General features: G+C 35.4%; 1 non-coding gene across 1 annotated transcript; it reads right to left on the bottom strand.

Annotated features, from left to right (window-relative positions):
* Positions 1–1316: 1316 nt before the first annotated feature.
* LOC111819139 (U6 spliceosomal RNA) lies at positions 1317–1423 on the bottom strand. The gene has a single exon (XR_002822900.1). It is a non-coding gene; the product is annotated as a U6 spliceosomal RNA (small nuclear RNA).
* Between the last annotated feature and the right edge of the window lie 8607 nt (positions 1424–10030).

Raw genomic sequence — 10030 nt, forward strand, 5'->3', positions numbered from 1 at the left:
TGTTCCTGTTTCTGCCCATATTATATTTCCAAGATGCGAGAGGCAGAGTGTTTTGCCGTATATTCATCTGTCAACCCATCAAGTGGCTCAGAAGAGAAACAAACATGTATGACCCAGATTTTCCAGCTGTTTTTCTGCCATCTACACTTGACACATCATTGGGGGAAGGCAGGAGAGGAGAGTTAATGGGATAAAATAACAATTTAAACTGAAAGCATGGTACTTTATTATCTATACCATGACCTCAGTATTAAAACTAGTGAGATGCGTGATTTAGAAATGCTGATGTGGACCATGTTATTAATACACAGGGTAAAGTGTGTATCATAGTGGCTTCACTTATGATTTTCCTAAGGACAAATTCAATATTTTTTAAATAGTGTGTGATATCTGAATACATTGGCTGCAACAAGGAGCCGAAACACAGCAACTCTTGTGAGGATGGTGCAGGCTGGCAATGTTTCTCTCTGTTGTATATAAGGTAGCTATGAGTCAGAGTAACTTGATGGCACCCAACAGCAACATATTTGAGAAACTGAAAAAATACTGTTTTCATATGCTTTAAAACCCAAATAAAATGTAAGAGGAATAGACAGTCTGTCATAGTAATGAAGAAGAATTTCTACCAATGAGTAGAAGGAAGCAATCGAGACATTTTCAGGGTGAAAAATATCTCTGAAAACATTTAAAAATCAATTGCAATGCAATCCGTTCTGTTATCACCAAATTAGGATTTCAAGTATAACTTAGGTCAGAGTGCTGCATACACTTCCATGTGTTACTGATACCCACGCGGCCTTTCTGTTTTGCCAGAAGCCTTTTAACTCTTATTAGCCGTGGCCCCAAATTCTCTCAGGATTATTGGTCTCTTTAGCACTTATGTATTTTCTATCAGTTTCGTTTTACAGCAATGCTCTTACCTTGTTACGCCAAGCCTATACTAGTTGTATGCAATGACTCCTTATGACTTTTATGATATAAAAATCATGTTCTCTAGGAAAATGCTTATCAAATATTCCATTTTTTAAATTTATTAATTTAATTTTTTTGTTGTTTATTGTTGTAGTTTAAGTGAAAGTTTACATTTCAAGTTAGTCTCTTATATAAAAATTTATACATACATTGTTATGTGACCCTAATTGCTCTCCCTATACTATGACAGCACACTCCTCCTTTCCACCCCTGATTTCCCATGTCCATTCAACCAGCTCCTGTCCCTTTCTCTGCCTTCTCATTTCGCCTCTGGACAGAAGCTGCCCATTTAGTCTCATGTATCTACTTGAGCTAAGAAGCACACTCTTCACGAGCATCATTTTAAAAATGTGGAACGTTTCACGAATTTGCGTGTCATCCTTGCACAGGGGCCATGCTAATCTTCTCTGTCTCGTTCCAATTTTAGTACATGTGCTGCCGAAGTGAGCACACATATTCCATTTTTTTTATGACAAAAAAATAAATAAAATTGATGGCTTTGTGTACTTGCCTATGCTTTTCTAAAACCAGGGCTTTGCAATCAGGTTGGTTCTCAGGGTGGAACTCATAGCTGTCCATGCCATTAAGCATGAAGGACATTTCTAAAAATTGGTATTTGTCTGCCAATGTCAGGAATACTATTCTAACAGCAAGCCTACAAGGGAGATGTTATCCTTTTAATCTACAGATGAGGAAACTGAGTGTGAGGTCTTGTGAATTCCCAAGGGTTTTACAGCAAGTATATGATGGACATGTGATTCAATCCAGGCCACTCTACCTGGAGGAAGCATCATCTTCCTCTTGGCATGCTGCATTGGGATTCACGTTCAGCATGTGAAAGCCAGGCTGTCGTGGGAGGGGGGCTTGGGTCCTGAAACTTCTCTGGCTCCATTAGCTTAATATCCTGTCATATCCACCTTCTGCTTAAATGGTTATTTGTTCTATAAGAAAGATTTTTTCTGAGAAAAAAAAGAGTAGCAGATTTGGCTATAAAATTATATGAATAATTATAAACAAAGAACATTTTGAATGTAGCTTTTATCATTGGCCTCCAGTCAAAGAACCCCAGGAACACAGCTGTAGTTGAAGAAGTTGGGTTACTTGTTGCAGTGGACAAGTATTTTGGTGTGGAGAAGAAAAGATTCTATATAACATGGAAAATTACCTAAGGAGAAAAATGTATTAGCACTGTTTAGTGCTTTGAAATCAGTGAAGTAATTAAATAATTGAGGACATATTTATTACAGTCTATATTCCTTGCACTAAGCTAGATACTGGCTATCTATCCATTTGTCTATCTATCTACCTATCAACCTATAGTCCTTTTGAGTATAATATGAAAGAACTTCCTGATAGCTTTTGTCTATAATTTTTAACTTGGTTATTACAACAATCCTAAAAGTTTTTGCATCTTCTCCCCACCCTCTGTGTCATAAACACTTTACAATTTTTTTTGCCCCTTAGTGCCCTCTGATCTTCGAAGCATGGAAATCATTGCTTTATATTATCTGCTTCCACATTAGCAACTGGTCTCTGAGATTATGAAATAGAAATTTAGTGGAAGGTACTGATTTGAAAACGGTAATTGACTATCTATTAAGGAGGCCAATTAGCAAAAGACTAAACAACCTGACAAGGACAGTAGTAAAGACTATAATAGCTGTGGGGAACTAAGTATTTGGCACTCAGATTAATTTGAACATTCCCAATTCACCTCTGAGGATATGGGTAATTAAAAATAAGCTGGAGGCAGATTTCTTTCTACTCTACTGTAAATCATTCATCATGCTGGTCTCATTATTTCCATGCTTTGTCCGTACTTCCTGGTCTACTGCACATATCCTTGCCAACAGTAATCTTTAAAATCTTTGCAAAGTTAAACAAATTATACTTCTAAGTAGATAGCTCAATTTTTAGTTGTTTCAATACTGGGGTTATTTTAATATATCAACTAAATATACAAAAAGAAGTTCATTTTCAGTGATTCTAAAAAAGAAACTCAACTAGGAAATTCCCAGAAAAATATTGTCTCGAGAACTGACATCTAATATTTCTGAACCCTCACTTAAATGATCTAAGAAGTATAAAAGTAGAGGAAACATATTATAAAGGATATTATTCATAAAAGATGGATGTTGAGAATTTCTTCCATATATATACAGATGGACCACCCACCTGTCAGTTTGTCTTACTGTCGTGGCTTGCGTGAAGCTATGCCACTAGTATTTTAAATACCAGCAGGGTTACCCATGGTGGACGGGTTTTAGAGGAGCTTCCAGATTAGGATAGACTAAAAAGAAAGGACTGGCAAACTATTTCTGAAAATCAACCAGTGAAACCTGGATCACAACAGAATATTGTCAATCGCTGGAAGAAGACATTATGTTCGGTGAATTATAGGGCCAGCAAGGTTGAGAGAGACTGGCAGTGGGATGGATCGGCACAATAGCAGCAATGATGGAGTCAAACATTCTGGCAATCTTGAGGGTGACACAGGACTGGACAAGTTTTTTTTTCTGTTGTACACAGGCCACCATGAGTCAGAGTCAACTCAACAGTAGCTGTCTATCTGTCTGTCTGTCTATTAACTATGCAGATAGGATCAGATTGAAAAGAACAGCAAATATCTGTTCACAACTGGCTTCCTGAGAAGATGGTACTTCGCCACAGGATGTAAACAGCAGAATTTGACCACAGTGCTCTAAACTAAGTATTTTCTTTTTGACAGGGGAATGTTTGGATGTGACATCAAAGGTAGGCTAAAAGAAAAATAAAGACCACTTTCCTTGGAACACCACATTAGAATTTATAAGCAACTGCACTGGGCTTTCCTAAAGAAAAATTGACCACTTGTAACAGAAAGCATCTCTGATGCAAAGACTTTGCCTCAAGACTTGATACCAAGCAAAGTGGCAAATGGCCTCACAATGTACCTAGTGTGAAAGCTGGAACAAAGAGGGGAAAAAGAAAAAAAAAAACCTTAAATATAGTATACATGCTCTCCCTTTGGCACAGTGGTTTTGATAGACCTAGAGAAGAGATTAAATAAATTCCACTCCTGAGACTGATAGAGCCCATCCTCTCTGTCTCACTGGTGGCTGGATCATGAACCTGGTAATGTCTTTTATATTAACTAATCAACTAGCCATACAGGTCAAGGACAAAGGCAAAAAAATTTTTTAAATGGGCAGGGGGAGAAAGGAATGACTGATAGAGTGAGAAAGCTTGGTTTACTATATCCACATTGAATTTTAAACAACATAAACAGATAATATACAATAATTCTTTCTTATTATCTCTGGAACATTACCAAATTTTGATTACATTACTCTCATATATCTAATAAGTCTATACATTTGAATAACCAACCCCACAAGTCACGTATTTTGGCCAAAATACAATAAAACTGCAAATTGACAGCAAAAAGATATGAAACATTGCAACTTATAAATAAAAAAATACACTCACCAGTTTTTGTAAATGATAGTTTATTTATGTAATTAAATTCAATGAAAGGACAACGTATAATAATGTATGGGATATATCCAATTGTATAATCATCAGTTCTAAACAGATGACTCACTAAACAAGACAAATGCAGTAAGTAGTTCAAAAAGTTAAAAAATAAAGTGCACATAATGTTGGAAGAGAAATTAATAAATATGGCTGGATTATAGTGGGTAGAATTAATAAATACATTCTAAGACTTTGAATTGGCCAATATAAAATAAACAAACAAAAACTCAGTCAAGATTAATCAATAAAAAAGAAGCACAACACTGAGAATGAGAAAGAGCTTAAAACCTCAAATAAATAAACAATGAAAATAATACTAAAGATATACGATGTTTACTTCTGGTACTATGGCAGACCACATACTCTCAAAAGTCTCCCAGCAAAATATATCTAAATCCTGAATAAACTACACCTAATATTCATTTTACCAGTCTTCTAGGCTTTCTGAAAAGTAGTAGAAACTTCCTCTCTCCACCAAAAGAATACAAAGCTGTAAATGAATCAAGAAGTGTTGAGGGTTAAGCCAACTTGAAAGGTGAGTTTGTTCTTTGGCAAATGTCTGTATCAGCACCAAAATGAAATTCTACATTTTGTGCCCCAGTAAAAGAGGTAGAGTTCAAAGACTCCTTTAAATTTAGAACACTCAAAGGTGAACAGTTGTCAGTAGCAGCTTATAGCTCAGCAAAGAACCAAATAAAAATCCTTGCTGGAAGAGAGAAGACAGGATTTAAGTGCTCAGGATTATTACAACGTATAGCTTATAATTAAAAAATAATGCCAAGCACACAAGCATATAAACAACTTTTAAGTGACAATCACTAATTGAAAGACAAAAGAACACAACCCCTATGGAGATTAATTTGGCACTATTTATCAAAATTTTATATGCATGTAGCTTTTATTTTTTCTACTTCTAGCAATCGATCTCAAAGATACACTAGAAAAAATACATAATAACAAACACAAAATACTAATCACGACTTTACTTATAATATCTAAAGAGTAAACAATCAAAATATTTACCAGTATAGGACTGGTGAAATAAATCTGGAATCTCCAAATGAATTAATACAAAGGATCGAGGAAGGTCTTTATCAACTGCCACTGAAAAATCTCCAAGATACTCTTTACAGTGAAAAACAAAACAAAATACAAAACAGTATTTACAGTATGCTTCATATAAAATATTTCTTGTTAGAAAGTGGAATATATGCATATGCTATATGTATGTAGTATACGTTTGTTAAATTGCTTGTATTTTCTAAACTTAATGAAAGGTTAAGTAAAAATAAATGGTTAGCTACATGTGAGGGAGGAAGTAGGAGAGGAAGTGAGAGTTCTATGAATTTATCTTGCTTTATTGTTTTGACTTTAGAACAACATAAATGTTTTACATAATTAAAAATAAATGAGAAGTAAAAATAAAGTAATACCTAACAATTAAAGCAAATGGAAAAATCTATATCAAAATGTTTGAAAATTATTTCCCTTTACAACTTTGACCAAAAATTGACTTCTTTCCAGAATTTGATTCTCAGTCATTGATATAATGATGTCTCTTGGCATCTTGGGTCTTTTTTTCTATTCATTGGTGCTGGGTGTTCTCATTTTTGGAGATTTTCACAGATATTTGACAATTTTTCCCACTGGCTTTCTCAATTTTTTTTCCTGGAATTTCTAACATCCAGATGTTAGATTCCTGGAATTGCCATTTAGAAAAAAAAAAATCCTTCCCATCTTTTTTTATTGGCTTGCTTTTTAAAATTACTTTATTCATGCCAAAAAATTTAATAGGTTCATTACACTTTCATAAATTAGTCATTCTATATTCAAATCATTAAAAAAAAACTCACTTATCATCCTTGTTGAGGTTTATTTATTTATTTTTTAACTGGCCTGGCTCAGCCAGATACTCAATTTTCAACGGATTTGCTTTTACTTAGAGCAGTGTTTCAATAACACTTTCATCATCTTCGTGAAATCTGTAGTAATATTGTAATTTTACTTTGCAATAATTGGCATTGGGAAACTCATCCTAAAACACATTAATGTAACAAATAAACAAGAATGTTAGTGCTAAGCAGAGAGAGAGATTTGAAAAGGAACCAATTACATAAGTAAATATTTTCAGGGAGAGACAATTTTTTGCTATTCTACCCAACATTTCACCTGCCTGGATTCATATGATAAATTCTCAGTTAATGAGGCTATTCTGTAATCTTCATTTTATGAATAAGACTATATAGACAAAATGTCATTTCCACAATTTCATCATTCCTTCATTTCCCCATTCATCAAAAAACTCCTGTCTCTCAATGTGAAACAATTACATAGGACAGGAGGAAATAGGTCAAGTGTTCAACTCACCACACTATCTTTATGTTATTTTATTTTTTCTGATTCACATTGTTGAAGGGTAAAAAATTTTCTGAGTCTTGTTCCTGGAAAGAGGATCAAGGACAGTGTTAATTTCACAGAAATGGCAATTTCTAGTAACAAAGCAGACAACACGATATGTAGGGTTTAAAAGTTTGATATGGTTAGATAGAAACATATTATGAAACTGTATATTAGTGGTATTAAGATTCAGGCATTACTGAAAGAATAGAATCGTCTTCCTTTTTCAGCATCCAGATTTTAGTTAATTTTATTGACGCATGAAAAGATTTTACTAATAATATATAAACCTCAAAAATCATTTAGAGATTTTTGCTGTCTTTTGAAAGCATGGCTTTGAAATCATGACACTGTGTCCTTTTCTCTCTAGGTAATGATTTTCTGCATTATGGCTTTCTTCCCCTAAAAAAAATTCTCATTAAAAAAACAGATTTAGAAAATTATGGTACTTGGAATTCACCTCATTCACTAGAATTCTACAACACAGTTGCCTAACAGAATTTGGCTGATTGCTTAAACATCAGATCAAGCCAACCGGAAGTGAAAGCAGTAGAAACAGTTGGATTTCCTCTCTATGAGCTCTCCAAATGGCATGCCACTAGTGAGACCACTTTGTAAAAGCAGCATAGGAAGTATGTCTCAAAATTTCAAAACTGATCAAAGGCCAGAAGAATCATTACTGAAAATTTAACCCTGGAGGAAAAGGAGTGGGTGGGCTTGAATAAATATAAGCAGAGCCAGGGTGTGGAAGGCTAAAGGAAGAAATAGTCTCAAAAGCCTACACATCTGTCGAGAGGCAGGTTACACTCTGACTCATAAAGGCTTTGAGTATCTTTACTGGTTTCCTAAGTCTGCTGTAACAAAATATCACAAACCAGATGTTTTATAAGAACAAGATGTATTGTCTTACAGTTCTGGAGGCTTGGAGTCTGAAATCGATGTGTCCGCCATGTTGATTCCTCCTAAGGACTCAGAGAATCTGTCCCTCGTAGCTTCTGGTGAAGACTTGTGAGCCTGGCATTTCTTGGCTGTAGATGCATCCTCACATGGCCATTGTCTCTGTCTATCTCCCACTCTGTTCTCTTCTTTTATAAAACACCACTCAGTCGGGATTACGACATACCCTATTCAAATACGACCTCAAGTTAATTGATAACATCTTCAAAGACCCTATTTCCAAACAAGGTCACCTTCATAGACACCAGGTATCAGGGATTCAACCTATCTTTGTGGGGGGACACAATTCATCCATAATAGCATCTGAAAGGATATTCTCTTAAGTAAATGTGTGTAGGACAGCTGCTTCTGCTTGGGTCTCTCAGGAAGCCCACAACCGGAGTCTGGATGCTGAAATTGCGGGTGTATTTTTCTTTCTTTCACCTGGACTCAACCGGGAGCTTCTCACAGCCAAGGGAGGGTGCTCTTCTCCACCATAACTGAGAGTAATATAAGGGGAATAATTGAGATGCACATATGCAACTTTTTTATAATAAAATTAAATATGATATATGATTAATTATATATAAACACGTGCATCTACATATCAACAAAAGTAATAGATCCACAAAAGTAAATAACATACCCACAAAATTAAATACCTTGTCTTAAATACATTTTTTAAAAGTCATCTAGAAGGCGTTCTCCATGGATAGTATTAGATGTAGCCACAGGTAATGTTTTCCAATAAACCATTGTTCCAAGATGTATGTCATAATAAATAAAAAAGGAAAGGCGGGCAGGGTTGAAAAGGAGAGAAAAAAAAACAGTGGGATAGGAGAAAACACCTAGTAAAATGAAGTGGTGCTTCTCATCACTGAGAAGGTATAACCAAAAAACCAACCAACCGATTGCCGTCGAGTCAGTTCTGACTCACAGCGACCCTATAGGACAGAGTAGAACTGCCCCATAGGGTTTCCAAGGAGCAGTTGGCTGATTCGAATTGCCGACCTTTTGGTTTGCAGCCAAACTCTTAACCACTGTGCCACCAGGGCTCCTGAAAAGGTATAGGCAGATGAAAACAACTGAGTCTGAAAGGAGATTGCATAATTGATGCTATTGCCTATATCTTAAGTTCTTTAACTTTCTTGGCATCTGGGATTTTGGCACAAGGTAGCAGTCGACTATGATATTTCCCAAATCCTCCTAATACCTGGCCTTCATGTGTCTCATTAATGGTTAAAGAAAGATGGCCTGCAAGAAAGAATGAGGAGTTATTAAAAAATTAAAACTGGGAAGGCCAAGTTATACTCATATCAGTAAAAATAACTGTAATAACAATAGCCGGCATTTACTGATTGCAAGTTTTCCACCTTTGATAGGGTGCAGTCTTACCACTTTTCTATTGGTCTCTATTAGTGAAAATATTTGAGTTTTCCTTCTCTGACAGGTTTCCGCCTTACACAGGTTAGGACTTTGGCAGGTTTTCCTGTACAAGTATACACAATAATATGAACGAATTTCACAATCAAAACACTGAGCAGAAAAAGCCAGACACACAAGCCTACATACTGTATAATGCTATTCATACAGAGTTCAAAAACGGTCAAATCCATCTAAAGAGAAAGAAATTAGGATGGTGGTTACCTTTAGGATAAGCAGTGACTGTAAAGGAGCACCTAGAAGCATTTGAAGCTTTGATAACTTTCTGTATTTAATCTGGATGCTGTTTATAAGGGAATCTTTGATTTTTGAAAATTCATCCAGCTGTGCATTGTTCTATATGCATAGTATATTTCAATAAAAAGTTCAAAAAAGCCATAGGGCACTGACAAAAAAGAAAGTGTGTATGTGCATAAGTTACACATACTAACTAGTAGATACTTCCTTTTAATTTAGTTTCCCCCTCAGAACTGTCCAGTAAACAACCTTTATTATTAACTGCATTCCCAACTCCACACTTAAAACCACATCTGTATCTGTACCTGTTCTTCCCTCCTTTGTTGGAGGGGAAAAAAAATTTCTTCCTAAAGCTCTGCTTCCAGTAGCAAAACACTGAAAATAAGTTAAATGTTCATTTTTGTGGGAAACTTCAGTGAAATGCATCCGAACTAAGTAGCCATAGAAAGCAGCCATTAATAAGAATGTGATCCATGTGCATACTCACCTGGAAAGATATCAATGGTATGTTCTTTTTTTAGTGCAAATT

Source organism: Trichechus manatus, unplaced genomic scaffold (assembly GCF_000243295.1).
Source record: "Trichechus manatus latirostris isolate Lorelei unplaced genomic scaffold, TriManLat1.0 scaffold00274, whole genome shotgun sequence".
NCBI lineage: Eukaryota > Metazoa > Chordata > Mammalia > Sirenia > Trichechidae > Trichechus > Trichechus manatus.